The 16,387-nt window shown below is 46.7% G+C and overlaps 1 protein-coding gene across 1 annotated transcript in view; it reads left to right on the forward strand.

Annotated features, from left to right (window-relative positions):
- The window catches only part of LOC118379383 (protein-tyrosine sulfotransferase 1-like), a 77,518-nt gene that overhangs the window by 37,348 nt on the left and 23,783 nt on the right, over positions 1–16,387 (forward strand). The window lies entirely within an intron of this gene.

Genomic DNA, 16,387 nt, shown 5'->3' on the forward strand with positions numbered 1-16,387 from the left:
CCGATTTTATGATTTTTTAGGAGGGAGGAAGGTAGCATTCGACACCCCCCAGGGCCTCGTGGCAGCCTTTTTACCAACCTCAACAGCACATCCCATCAGACCCCACCCTTCAGTAGTACTTCACCCTCACTAAGGCAGAGTGTCTCCATATTTACCCACTAAAAACATGCACGCGCAGGCATTTACTCAGACACACACACACTGTGGCTTACAGCAGGTCCCTATCTGTACTGTAGTGGGCCGGGCCCTCAGTACCCCTCTATACACCATTACCATCAATTACATAGCTGTGGTTTAGGGAAGGAAGGGCTCTCTCTCTACACCATTACCATCAATTACATGACTGTGGTTTAGGGAAGGAAGGACTCTCTCTCTACACCATTACCATCAATTACATGACTGTGGTTTAGGGAAGGAAGGGCTCTCTCTCTACACCATTACCATCAATTACATGACTGTGGTTTAGGGAAGGAAGGGCTCTCTCTCTACACCATTACCATCAATTACATGACTGTGGTTTAGGGAAGGAAGGACTCTCTCTCTACACCATTACCATCAATTACATGACTGTGGTTTAGGGAAGGAAGGGCTCTCTCTCTACACCATTACCATCAATTACATGACTGTGGTTTAGGAAGGAAGGGCTCTCTCTCTACACCATTACCATCAATTACATGACTGTGGTTTAGGGAAGGAAGGGCTCTCTCTCTACACCATTACCATCAATTACATGACTGTGGTTTAGGGAAGGAAGGACTCTCTCTCTACACCATTACCATCAATTACATGACTGTGGTTTAGGGAAGGAAGACTGGCTTTAGGAAGGAAGGGCTCTCTCTACACCATTACCATCAATTACATGACTGTGGTTTAGGGAAGGAAGGGCTCTCTCTCTACACCATTACCATCAATTACATGACTGTGGTTTAGGGAAGGAAGGGCTCTCTCTCTACACCATTACCATCAATTACATGACTGTGGTTTAGGGAAGGAAGGACTCTCTCTCTACACCATTACCATCAATTACATGACTGTGGTTTAGGGAAGGAAGGGCTCTCTCTCTACACCATTACCATCAATTACATGACTGTGGTTTAGGGAAGGAAGGACTCTCTCTCTACACCATTACCATCAATTACATGACTGTGGTTTAGGAAGGAAGGGCTCTCTCTCTACACCATTACCATCAATTACATGACTGTGGTTTAGGGAAGGAAGGACTCTCTCTCTACACCATTACCATCAATTACATGACTGTGGTTTAGGGAAGGAAGGACTCTCTCTCTACACCATTACCATCAATTACATGACTGTGGTTTAGGGAAGGAAGGGCTCTCTCTCTACACCATTACCATCAATTACATGACTGTGGTTTAGGGAAGGAAGGGCTCTCTCTCTACACCATTACCATCAATTACATGACTGTGGTTTAGGGAAGGAAGGACTCTCTCTCTACACCATTACCATCAATTACATGACTGTGGTTTAGGAAGGAAGGACTCTCTCTCTACACCATTACCATCAATTACATGACTGTGGTTTAGGGAAGGAAGGGCTCTCTCTCTACACCATTACCATCAATTACATGACTGTGGTTTAGGGAAGGAAGGGCTCTCTCTCTACACCATTACCATCAATTACATGACTGTGGTTTAGGGAAGGAAGGGCTCTCTCTCTACACCATTACCATCAATTACATGACTGTGGTTTAGGGAAGGAAGGACTCTCTCTCTACACCATTACCATCAATTACATGACTGTGGTTTAGGAAGGAAGGGCTCTCTCTCTACACCATTACCATCAATTACATGACTGTGGTTTAGGGAAGGAAGGGCTCTCTCTCTACACCATTACCATCAATTACATGACTGTGGTTTAGGGAAGGAAGGGCTCTCTCTCTACACCATTACCATCAATTACATGACTGTGGTTTAGGGAAGGAAGGGCTCTCTCTCTACACCATTACCATCAATTACATGACTGTGGTTTAGGAAGGAAGGACTCTCTCTCTACACCATTACCATCAATTACATGACTGTGGTTTAGGGAAGGAAGGACTCTCTCTCTACACCATTACCATCAATTACATGACTGTGGTTTAGGGAAGGAAGGACTCTCTCTACACCATTACCATCAATTACACCATTACCATCAATTACATGACTGTGGTTTAGGGAAGGAAGGACTCTCTCTCTACACCATTACCATCAATTACATGACTGTGGTTTAGGGAAGGAAGGGCTCTCTCTCTACACCATTACCATCAATTACATGACTGTGGTTTAGGGAAGGAAGGGCTCTCTCTCTACACCATTACCATCAATTACATGACTGTGGTTTAGGGAAGGAAGGGCTCTCTCTCTACACCATTACCATCAATTACATGACTGTGGTTTAGGGAAGGAAGGGCTCTCTCTCTACACCATTACCATCAATTACATGACTGTGGTTTAGGGAAGGAAGGGGTTTAGGGAAGGAAGGGCTCTCTACACCATTACCATCAATTACATGACTGTGGTTTAGGGAAGGAAGGACTCTCTCTCTACACCATTACCATCAATTACATGACTGTGGTTTAGGGAAGGAAGGGCTCTCTCTCTACACCATTACCATCAATTACATGACTGTGGTTTAGGGAAGGAAGGGCTCTCTCTCTACACCATTACCATCAATTACATGACTGTGGTTTAGGGAAGGAAGGGCTCTCTCTCTACACCATTACCATCAATTACATGACTGTGGTTTAGGGAAGGAAGGGCTCTCTCTCTACACCATTACCATCAATTACATGACTGTGGTTTAGGGAAGGAAGGGCTCTCTCTCTACACCATTACCATCAATTACATGACTGTGGTTTAGGAAGGAAGGAAGGTGGTTTAGGAAGGGAAGGGCTCTCTCTCTACACCATTACCATCAATTACATGACTGTGGTTTAGGGAAGGAAGGGCTCTCTCTCTACACCATTACCATCAATTACATGACTGTGGTTTAGGGAAGGAAGGGCTCTCTCTCTACACCATTACCATCAATTACATGACTGTGGTTTAGGGAAGGAAGGACTCTCTCTCTACACCATTACCATCAATTACATGACTGTGGTTTAGGAAGGAAGGGCTCTCTCTCTACACCATTACCATCAATTACATGACTGTGGTTTAGGGAAGGAAGGACTCTCTCTCTACACCATTACCATCAATTACATGACTGTGGTTTAGGGAAGGAAGGGCTCTCTCTCTACACCATTACCATCAATTACATGACTGTGGTTTAGGAAGGAAGGACTCTCTCTCTACACCATTACCATCAATTACATGACTGTGGTTTAGGGAAGGAAGGGCTCTCTCTCTACACCATTACCATCAATTACATGACTGTGGTTTAGGGAAGGAAGGACTCTCTCTCTACACCATTACCATCAATTACATGACTGTGGTTTAGGGAAGGAAGGGCTCTCTCTCTACACCATTACCATCAATTACATGACTGTGGTTTAGGGAAGGAAGGGCTCTCTCTCTACACCATTACCATCAATTACATGACTGTGGTTTAGGAAGGAAGGACTCTCTCTTACCATCACACCATTACCATCAATTACATGACTGTGGTTTAGGGAAGGAAGGGCTCTCTCTCTACACCATTACCATCAATTACATGACTGTGGTTTAGGGAAGGAAGGACTCTCTCTCTCACACCATTACCATCAATTACATGACTGTGGTTTAGGGAAGGAAGGACTCTCTCTCTACACCATTACCATCAATTACATGACTGTGGTTTAGGGAAGGAAGGGCTCTCTCTCTACACCATTACCATCAATTACATGACTGTGGTTTAGGGAAGGAAGGGCTCTCTCTCTACACCATTACCATCAATTACATGACTGTGGTTTAGGAAGGAAGGGCTCTCTCTCTACACCATTACCATCAATTACATGACTGTGGTTTAGGGAAGGAAGGACTCTCTCTCTACACCATTACCATCAATTACATGACTGTGGTTTAGGGAAGGAAGGGCTCTCTCTCTACACCATTACCATCAATTACATGACTGTGGTTTAGGGAAGGAAGGGCTCTCTCTCTACACCATTACCATCAATTACATGACTGTGGTTTAGGGAAGGAAGGGCTCTCTCTCTACACCATTACCATCAATTACATGACTGTGGTTTAGGGAAGGAAGGGCTCTCTCTCTACACCATTACCATCAATTACATGACTGTGGTTTAGGAAGGAAGGACTCTCTCTCTACACCATTACCATCAATTACATGACTGTGGTTTAGGGAAGGAAGGACTCTCTCTCTACACCATTACCATCAATTACATGACTGTGGTTTAGGAAGGAAGGACTCTCTCTCTACACCATTACCATCAATTACATGACTGTGGTTTAGGGAAGGAAGGACTCTCTCTCTACACCATTACCATCAATTACATGACTGTGGTTTAGGGAAGGAAGGACTCTCTCTCTACACCATTACCATCAATTACATGACTGTGGTTTAGGAAGGAAGGACTCTCTCTCTACACCATTACCATCAATTACATGACTGTGGTTTAGGGAAGGAAGGGCTCTCTCTCTACACCATTACCATCAATTACATGACTGTGGTTTAGGGAAGGAAGGGCTCTCTCTCTACACCATTACCATCAATTACATGACTGTGGTTTAGGAAGGAAGGGCTCTCTCTCTACACCATTACCATCAATTACATGACTGTGGTTTAGGGAAGGAAGGGCTCTCTCTCTACACCATTACCATCAATTACATGACTGTGGTTTAGGAAGGAAGGGCTCTCTCTCTACACCATTACCATCAATTACATGACTGTGGTTTAGGGAAGGAAGGGCTCTCTCTCTACACCATTACCATCAATTACATGACTGTGGTTTAGGAAGGAAGGGCTCTCTCTCTACACCATTACCATCAATTACATGACTGTGGTTTAGGGAAGGAAGGACTCTCTCTCTACACCATTACCATCAATTACATGACTGTGGTTTAGGGAAGGAAGGGCTCTCTCTCTTACACCATGACTACCATCAATTACATGACTGTGGTTTAGGGAAGGAAGGGCTCTCTCTCTACACCATTACCATCAATTACATGACTGTGGTTTAGGGAAGGAAGGACTCTCTCTCTACACCATTACCATCAATTACATGACTGTGGTTTAGGGAAGGAAGGGCTCTCTCTCTACACCATTACCATCAATTACATGACTGTGGTTTAGGAAGGAAGGACTCTCTCTCTACACCATTACCATCAATTACATGACTGTGGTTTAGGGAAGGAAGGGCTCTCTCTCTACACCATTACCATCAATTACATGACTGTGGTTTAGGGAAGGAAGGGCTCTCTCTCTACACCATTACCATCAATTACATGACTGTGGTTTAGGGAAGGAAGGGCTCTCTCTCTACACCATTACCATCAATTACATGACTGTGGTTTAGGGAAGGAAGGACTCCATCAATCTCTGTGGTTTTACACCATTACCATCAATTACATGACTGTGGTTTAGGGAAGGAAGGGCTCTCTCTCTACACCATTACCATCAATTACATGACTGTGGTTTAGGGAAGGAAGGACTCTCTCTCTACACCATTACCATCAATTACATGACTGTGGTTTAGGGAAGGAAGGGCTCTCTCTCTACACCATTACCATCAATTACATGACTGTGGTTTAGGGAAGGAAGGGCTCTCTCTCTACACCATTACCATCAATTACATGACTGTGGTTTAGGGAAGGAAGGGCTCTCTCTCTACACCATTACCATCAATTACATGACTGTGGTTTAGGGAAGGAAGGACTCTCTCTCTACACCATTACCATCAATTACATGACTGTGGTTTAGGGAAGGAAGGGCTCTCTCTCTACACCATTACCATCAATTACATGACTGTGGTTTAGGAAGGAAGGACTCTCTCTCTACACCATTACCATCAATTACATGACTGTGGTTTAGGGAAGGAAGGGCTCTCTCTCTACACCATTACCATCAATTACATGACTGTGGTTTAGGGAAGGAAGGGCTCTCTCTCTACACCATTACCATCAATTACATGACTGTGGTTTAGGGAAGGAAGGGCTCTCTCTCTACACCATTACCATCAATTACATGACTGTGGTTTAGGGAAGGAAGGACTCTCTCTCTACACCATTACCATCAATTACATGACTGTGGTTTAGGAAGGAAGGGCTCTCTCTCTACACCATTACCATCAATTACATGACTGTGGTTTAGGGAAGGAAGGGCTCTCTCTCTACACCATTACCATCAATTACATGACTGTGGTTTAGGGAAGGAAGGGCTCTCTCTCTACACCATTACCATCAATTACATGACTGTGGTTTAGGGAAGGAAGGGCTCTCTCTCTACACCATTACCATCAATTACATGACTGTGGTTTAGGGAAGGAAGGACTCTCTCTCTACACCATTACCATCAATTACATGACTGTGGTTTAGGGAAGGAAGGGCTCTCTCTCTACACCATTACCATCAATTACATGACTGTGGTTTAGGGAAGGAAGGGCTCTCTCTCTACACCATTACCATCAATTACATGACTGTGGTTTAGGGAAGGAAGGGCTCTCTCTCTACACCATTACCATCAATTACATGACTGTGGTTTAGGGAAGGAAGGACTCTCTCTCTACACCATTACCATCAATTACATGACTGTGGTTTAGGGAAGGAAGGGCTCTCTCTCTACACCATTACCATCAATTACATGACTGTGGTTTAGGGAAGGAAGGACTCTCTCTCTACACCATTACCATCAATTACATGACTGTGGTTTAGGAAGGAAGGGCTCTCTCTCTACACCATTACCATCAATTACATGACTGTGGTTTAGGGAAGGAAGGGCTCTCTCTCTACACCATTACCATCAATTACATGACTGTGGTTTAGGGAAGGAAGGGCTCTCTCTCTACACCATTACCATCAATTACATGACTGTGGTTTAGGGAAGGAAGGACTCTCTCTCTACACCATTACCATCAATTACATGACTGTGGTTTAGGGAAGGAAGGGCTCTCTCTCTACACCATTACCATCAATTACATGACTGTGGTTTAGGGAAGGAAGGACTCTCTCTCTACACCATTACCATCAATTACATGACTGTGGTTTAGGGAAGGAAGGGCTCTCTCTCTACACCATTACCATCAATTACATGACTGTGGTTTAGGGAAGGAAGGGCTCTCTCTCTACACCATTACCATCAATTACATGACTGTGGTTTAGGGAAGGAAGGGCTCTCTCTCTACACCATTACCATCAATTACATGACTGTGGTTTAGGGAAGGAAGGGCTCTACACCATTACCATCAATTACATGAGCTGTGGTTTAGGGAAGGAAGGGCTCTCTCTCTACACCATTACCATCAATTACATGACTGTGGTTTAGGGAAGGAAGGGCTCTCTCTCTACACCATTACCATCAATTACATGACTGTGGTTTAGGGAAGGAAGGGCTCTCTCTCTACACCATTACCATCAATTACATGACTGTGGTTTAGGGAAGGAAGGGCTCTCTCTCTACACCATTACCATCAATTACATGACTGTGGTTTAGGGAAGGAAGGGCTCTCTCTCTACACCATTACCATCAATTACATGACTGTGGTTTAGGAAGGAAGACTGGGTCTCTCTCTACACCATTACCATCAATTACATGACTGTGGTTTAGGGAAGGAAGGGCTCTCTCTCACCATTACCATCATTACCATCAATTACATGACTGTGGTTTAGGGAAGGAAGGGCTCTCTCTCTACACCATTACCATCAATTACATGACTGTGGTTTAGGGAAGGAAGGGCTCTCTCTCTACACCATTACCATCAATTACATGACTGTGGTTTAGGGAAGGAAGGGCTCTCTCTCTACACCATTACCATCAATTACATGACTGTGGTTTAGGGAAGGAAGGGCTCTCTCTCTACACCATTACCATCAATTACATGACTGTGGTTTAGGGAAGGAAGGGCTCTCTCTCTACACCATTACCATCAATTACATGACTGTGGTTTAGGGAAGGAAGGGCTCTCTCTCTACACCATTACCATCAATTACATGACTGTGGTTTAGGGAAGGAAGGGCTCTCTCTCTACACCATTACCATCAATTACATGACTGTGGTTTAGGAAGGAAGGGCTCTCTCTCTACACCATTACCATCAATTACATGACTGTGGTTTAGGGAAGGAAGGGCTCTCTCACCATTACCATCAATTACATGACTGTGGTTTAGGGAAGGAAGGACTCAATTACATGACTGTGGTTTAGGGAAGGAAGGGCTCTCTCTCTACACCATTACCATCAATTACATGACTGTGGTTTAGGGAAGGAAGGAAGTGGTTTAGGGAAGGGAAGGGCTCTCTCTCTACACCATTACCATCAATTACATGACTGTGGTTTAGGGAAGGAAGGGCTCTCTCTCTACACCATTACCATCAATTACATGACTGTGGTTTAGGGAAGGAAGGACTCTCTCTCTACACCATTACCATCAATTACATGACTGTGGTTTAGGGAAGGAAGGGCTCTCTCTCACCATTACCATCATTACATGACTGTGGTTTATCAATTACATGACTGTGGTTTAGGGAAGGAAGGGCTCTCTCTCTACACCATTACCATCAATTACATGACTGTGGTTTAGGGAAGGAAGGACTCTCTCTCTACACCATTACCATCAATTACATGACTGTGGTTTAGGGAAGGAAGGACTCTCTCTCTACACCATTACCATCAATTACATGACTGTGGTTTAGGGAAGGAAGGGCTCTCTCTCTACACCATTACCATCAATTACATGACTGTGGTTTAGGGAAGGAAGGGCTCTCTCTCTACACCATTACCATCAATTACATGACTGTGGTTTAGGGAAGGAAGGACTCTCTCTCTACACCATTACCATCAATTACATGACTGTGGTTTAGGGAAGGAAGGGCTCTCTCTCTACACCATTACCATCAATTACATGACTGTGGTTTAGGGAAGGAAGGGCTCTCTCTCTACACCATTACCATCAATTACATGACTGTGGTTTAGGGAAGGAAGGGCTCTCTCTCTACACCATTACCATCAATTACATGACTGTGGTTTAGGGAAGGAAGGGCTCTCTCTCTACACCATTACCATCAATTACATGACTGTGGTTTAGGGAAGGAAGGGCTCTCTCTCTACACCATTACCATCAATTACATGACTGTGGTTTAGGGAAGGAAGGGCTCTCTCTCTACACCATTACCATCAATTACATGACTGTGGTTTAGGGAAGGAAGGGCTCTCTCTCTACACCATTACCATCAATTACATGACTGTGGTTTAGGGAAGGAAGGGCTCTCTCTCTACACCATTACCATCAATTACATGACTGTGGTTTAGGGAAGGAAGGGCTCTCTCTCTACACCATTACCATCAATTACATGACTGTGGTTTAGGGAAGGAAGGGCTCTCTCTCTACACCATTACCATCAATTACATGACTGTGGTTTAGGGAAGGAAGGGCTCTCTCTCTACACCATTACCATCAATTACATGACTGTGGTTTAGGGAAGGAAGGGCTCTCTCTCTACACCATTACCATCAATTACATGACTGTGGTTTAGGGAAGGAAGGGCTCTCTCTCTACACCATTACCATCAATTACATGACTGTGGTTTAGGGAAGGAAGGGCTCTCTCTCTACACCATTACCATCAATTACATGACTGTGGTTTAGGGAAGGAAGGGCTCTCTCTCTACACCATTACCATCAATTACATGACTGTGGTTTAGGGAAGGAAGGGCTCTCTCTCTACACCATTACCATCAATTACATGACTGTGGTTTAGGGAAGGAAGGACTCTCTCTCTACACCATTACCATCAATTACATAGCTGTGGTTTAGGGAAGGAAGGACTCTCTCTCTACACCATTACCATCAATTACATGACTGTGGTTTAGGGAAGGAAGGACTCTCTCTCTACACCATTACCATCAATTACATGACTGTGGTTTAGGGAAGGAAGGGCTCTCTCTCTACACCATTACCATCAATTACATGACTGTGGTTTAGGGAAGGAAGGGCTCTCTCTCTACACCATTACCATCAATTACATGACTGTGGTTTAGGGAAGGAAGGTGGTTTAGGAAGGAAGGACTCTCTCTCTACACCATTACCATCAATTACATGACTGTGGTTTAGGGAAGGAAGGGCTCTCTCTCTACACCATTACCATCAATTACATGACTGTGGTTTAGGGAAGGAAGGACTCTCTCTCTACACCATTACCATCAATTACATGACTGTGGTTTAGGGAAGGAAGGGCTCTCTCTCTACACCATTACCATCAATTACATGACTGTGGTTTAGGGAAGGAAGGGCTCTCTCTCTACACCATTACCATCAATTACATGACTGTGGTTTAGGGAAGGAAGGGCTCTCTCTCTACACCATTACCATCAATTACATGACTGTGGTTTAGGGAAGGAAGGGCTCTCTCTCTACACCATTACCATCAATTACATGACTGTGGTTTAGGGAAGGAAGGGCTCTCTCTCTACACCATTACCATCAATTACATGACTGTGGTTTAGGGAAGGAAGGACTCTCTCTCTACACCATTACCATCAATTACATGACTGTGGTTTAGGGAAGGAAGGACTCTCTCTCTACACCATTACCATCAATTACATGACTGTGGTTTAGGGAAGGAAGGACTCTCTCTCTACACCATTACCATCAATTACATGACTGTGGTTTAGGGAAGGAAGGACTCTCTCTCTACACCATTACCATCAATTACATGACTGTGGTTTAGGGAAGGAAGGACTCTCTCTCTACACCATTACCATCAATTACATGACTGTGGTTTAGGGAAGGAAGGACTCTCTCTCTACACCATTACCATCAATTACATGACTGTGGTTTAGGGAAGGAAGGACTCTCTCTCTACACCATTACCATCAATTACATGACTGTGGTTTAGGGAAGGAAGGGCTCTCTCTCTACACCATTACCATCAATTACATGACTGTGGTTTAGGGAAGGAAGGACTCTCTCTCTACACCATTACCATCAATTACATGACTGTGGTTTAGGGAAGGAAGGGCTCTCTCTCTACACCATTACCATCAATTACATGACTGTGGTTTAGGGAAGGAAGGGCTCTCTCTCTACACCATTACCATCAATTACATGACTGTGGTTTAGGGAAGGAAGGACTCTCTCTCTACACCATTACCATCAATTACATGACTGTGGTTTAGGGAAGGAAGGGCTCTCTCTCTACACCATTACCATCAATTACATGACTGTGGTTTAGGGAAGGAAGGACTCTCTCTCTACACCATTACCATCAATTACATGACTGTGGTTTAGGGAAGGAAGGGCTCTCTCTCTACACCATTACCATCAATTACATGACTGTGGTTTAGGGAAGGAAGGGCTCTCTCTCTACACCATTACCATCAATTACATGACTGTGGTTTAGGGAAGGAAGGACTCTCTCTCTACACCATTACCATCAATTACATGACTGTGGTTTAGGGAAGGAAGGGCTCTCTCTCTACACCATTACCATCAATTACATGACTGTGGTTTAGGGAAGGAAGGGCTCTCTCTCTACACCATTACCATCAATTACATGACTGTGGTTTAGGGAAGGAAGGGCTCTCTCTCTACACCATTACCATCAATTACATGACTGTGGTTTAGGGAAGGAAGGACTCTCTCTCTACACCATTACCATCAATTACATGACTGTGGTTTAGGGAAGGAAGGACTCTCTCTCTACACCATTACCATCAATTACATGACTGTGGTTTAGGGAAGGAAGGACTCTCTCTCCGTCCTTCCTTCAGTGATCCAGAACACCACCCAGGGTGGATGAGCAGAGCACTAGGCCCAGCTATGAATAATTGAGAAACAGCCACAACCCATTAAGTGGCCCTTGTCGTCCCCCCCCTGCTTCTCAGGGTTTTGTATTGTTCCATTCAAGGCCAGAGGAAGGACATGACTCTATCTCCTCACCTCGTATCTCAACCTTACTGAAGGATATGGTCCAAGGTCCCTCCCCTCAGGCCTTCTTCTCCACTGGGGTTTAAGAGAAAAGTGGCAAGGAGAGAGGATGCAAGGAGAGAGGATGCAAGGAATCGAAGAGCGATGGCTTGAGAAAGAGGCAAGGACCATCCTTGGCTGCCAACCCCTGAGTCTGGTAGTCATTCAGCTGGAGAAGCTGAGAACAGGAAGTAAAACAGGAAGTAAAACAGGTGTAAAGGAAGACCTCTGCTCACATCCTTTGTCAGTAGCTTTGAGTTGTAAAGCCAGGGCTCAAGCCATCCCCTTTGTTAGTAGCTTTAAGTTGTAAAGCCAGGGCTCAAGCCATCCCCTTTGTTAGTAGCTTTAAGTTGTAAAGCCAGGGCTCAAGCCATCACCTTTGTTAGTAGCTTTGAGTTGTAAAGCCAGGGCTCAAGCCATCACCTTTGTTAGTAGCTTTAAGTTGTAAAGCCAGGGCTCAAGCCATCACCTTTGTTAGTAGCTTTAAGTTGTAAAGCCAGGGCTCAAGCCATCACCTTTGTTAGTAGCTTTAAGTTGTAAAGCCAGGGCTCAAGCCATCACCTTTGTTAGTAGCTTTAAGTTGTAAAGCCAGGGCTCAAGCCATCACCTTTGTTAGTAGCTTTAAGTTGTAAAGCCAGGGCTCAAGCCATCCCACTCTGAGACAATTACCCATCATTATGACGTCAACATTCTAACAGTCTAATAAATACATTTTCATACAGTATATGCTGTGGAAGGTAGCGGGCGGAAGGTAGCGGGTGGAAGGTAGCGGGTGGAAGGTAGCGGGTGGAAGGTAGCGGGTGGAAGGTAGCGGGTGGAAGCTAGCGGGCGGAAGGTAGCGGGCGGAAGGTAGCGGGCGGAAGGTAGCGGGCGGAAGGTAAAGGACAGTATGTAATAGGACCATAACAGTTTCAACCTCGACCAGCAGCAGTTAGCAAGCTCCCTTTTTATTCTCCATTCTCTGCATCCTGGCTCCTCCAACCCACTCCTCTCGGTAGTCACTAATGGTACCCTATTCTCTACATAGTGCACTATAGAGGGAATAGGGTGCTATTAGGGATACAGACCAGTGTTTGGTCTGTAGGTGGAGAAGATGGAAGACGTCTGGTGACTCACCACCACCCAGGAAATACAAGATAATTGTTTAGTCCTCAGTGGAACAAAAGTACAGGAGAAAAGAGTGGAGTGGAGAGGGAGAGGGGGGGAGGACTGGGTGGGAGGGGGGAGGACTGGGTGAAAGGGGGTTGAAGGAGGAGAGAGTGTGGGTGGGAGGAGAGGAGTGGGTGGAAGTGGGGAGGAGTGGGAGAGGTTATAATGGAGTGGATGAAAGGAGGGAGTGGGGGGAGGGACAGTATGAGAGGGGGGACAGTATGAGAGGGGGGACAGTATGAGAGGGGAGGACAGTATGAGAGGGGGGGACAGTATGAGAGGGGGGACAGTATGAGAGGGGGGACAGTATGAGAGGGGAGGACAGTATGAGAGGGGGACAGTATGAGAGGGGGGGGGACATTATGAGAGGGGGAGGACATTATGAGAGGGGGGACAGTATGAGAGGGGGGACAGTATGAGAGGGGGGAGGACAGTATGAGAAGGGGGGTATGGAGGACAGTATGAGAGGGGGGACAGTATGACAGTATGAGAGGGGGGAGGACAGTATGAGAGGGGGGCAGTATGAGGGGGGGAGGACAGTATGAGAGGGGGGGACAGTATGAGAGGGGGAGGACAGTATGAGAGGGGGGGCAGTATGAGAGGGGGGGACAGTATGAGAGGGGGGGAGGGACAGTATGAGAGGGGGGGACAGTATGAGAAAGGGGGCGGACAGTATGAGAGGGGGAGGGACAGTATGAGAGGGGGGGACAGTATGAGAGGGGAGGGAGGGACAGTATGAGAGGGGGGGGCAGTATGAGAGGGGGGCAGTATGAGAGGGGGGGCAGTATGAGAGGGGGCAGTATGAGAGGGGGAGTGGGAGAAGGAGATTTGTTTATTTCACTTTTGTATATTATCTACTTCACTTGCTTTTGGCAATGTTAACATATGTTTAGCATGTTTCTCAATTTTCCCATTGAATTGAAAGGGAGAGTGGGGGGGTGGGAGATGATAGAATGGAGTGGGTGAGTGGGGGGTGGGAGATGATAGAATGGAGTGGGTGAGTGGGGGGTGGGAGATGATAGAATGGAGTGGGTGAGTGGGGGTGGGAGATGATAGAATGGAGTGGGTGAGTGGGGGTGGGAGATGATAGAATGGAGTGGGTGAGTGGGGGGTGGGAGATGATAGAATGGAGTGGGTGAGTGGGGGGTGGGAGATGATAGAATGGAGTGGGTGAGTGGGGGGTGGGAGATGATAGAATGGAGTGGGTGAGTGGGGGTGGGAGATGATAGAATGGAGTGGGTGAGTGGGGGGGGAGATGATAGAATGGAGTGGGTGAGTGGGGGTGGGAGATGATAGAATGGAGTGGGTGAGTGGGGGGTGGGAGATGATAGAATGGAGTGGGTGAGTGGGGGTGGGAGATGATAGAATGGAGTGGGTGAGTGGGGGTGGGAGATGATAGAATGGAGTGGGTGAGTGGGGGAGGGCAGGAGAAAGGGGGAGTAGGGGAGGGGGGGTAAAATGTCAGTATATGACGACAAACACTCTCACACACCCACCCATACGTACTCTCTCACACACACACCCACCCATACGTACTCTCACACACACACCCACCCATACGTACTCTCTCACACACACACCCACCCATACGTACTCTCTCACAGATGACACCCACCCATACGTACTCTCACACACACCCCACCCATACGTACTCTCTCACACACACACCCACCCATACGTACTCTCACACACACACCCACCCATGGGTGACTCTCTCACACACACCCACCCATACGTACTCTCACACACACACCCACCCATACGTACTCTCTCTCACACACACCCACCCATACGTACTCTCTCTCACACACACACACCCACCCATACGTACTCTCTCTCACACACACACACCCACCCATACGTACTCTCTCTCTCAGACACACACCCACCCATACGTACTGGGGGACACACACACCCACCCATACGTACTCTCTCTCTCACACACACCCCCCACCCATACGTACTCTCTCTCTCACACACACCCACCCATACGTACTCTCTCTCTCACACACACACCCACCCATACGTACTCTCTCACACACACCCCACCCATACGTACTCTCACACACACACCCACCCATACGTACTCTCACACACACACCCACCCATACGTACTCTCACACACACACACCCACCCATACGTACTCTCTCACACACACCCACCCATACGTACTCTCTCACACACACACCCACCCATACGTACTCTCTCTCTCACACACACACCCACCCATACGTACTCTCTCTCTCACACACACACCCACCCATACGTACTCTCTCTCTCACACACACACCCACCCATACGTACTCTCTCTCTCACACACACACCCACCCATACGTACTCTCACACACCCACCCATACGTACTCTCTCACACACACCCCACCCATACGTACTCTCTCACACACACACCCACCCATACGTACTCTCTCACACACACACCCACCCATACGTACTCTCACACACACACCCACCCATACGTACTCTCTCACACACACCCACCCATACGTACTCTCTCTCTCACACACCCAAACGTTCTCTCTCTCACACACACACACACACACACACACACACACACACACACACACACACACACACACACACACACACACACACACACACACACACACACACACACACACACACATCTCCTTGCTCATCTCTCTTGGAGGTCGTTGAGGCTGAAAGCTTGTTGTCTGTTTTATATTTTAATCTATCTGGAGCAGCTGCAGATGACAGATGACACCCTGATGAGTTAATTTAGTGTTCAATATTCATGCTTTTTACCATCTCTCCCTCCCTCCATCTCTCCCTCCCTCCATCTCTCCCTCCCTCCATCTCTCCCTCCCTCCGTCTCTCCCTCCCTCCGTCTCTCCCTCCCTCCGTCTCTCCCTCCCTCCATCTCTCCCTCCCTCCATCTCTCCCCCTCCATCTCTCCTCCCTCCGTCTCTCCCTCCCTCCATCTCTCCCTGCCTCCATCTCTCCGCCGTCTCTCCCTCCATCTCTCCCTCCCTCTCTCTCCGTCTCTCCCTCCCTCTCTCAGTCTCTCCCTCCCTCCCTCCGTCTCTCCCTCCCTCCCTCCCTCCGTCTCTCCCTCCCTCCCTCCCTCCGTCTCTCCCTCTCTCCCTCCGTCTCTCCCTCTCTCCCTCCGTCTCTCCCTCCCTCCCTCCGTCTCTCCCTCCCTCTC

The sequence above is a fragment of the Oncorhynchus keta genome, chromosome 18 (assembly GCF_023373465.1).
Source record: "Oncorhynchus keta strain PuntledgeMale-10-30-2019 chromosome 18, Oket_V2, whole genome shotgun sequence".
Taxonomy (NCBI): domain Eukaryota; kingdom Metazoa; phylum Chordata; class Actinopteri; order Salmoniformes; family Salmonidae; genus Oncorhynchus; species Oncorhynchus keta.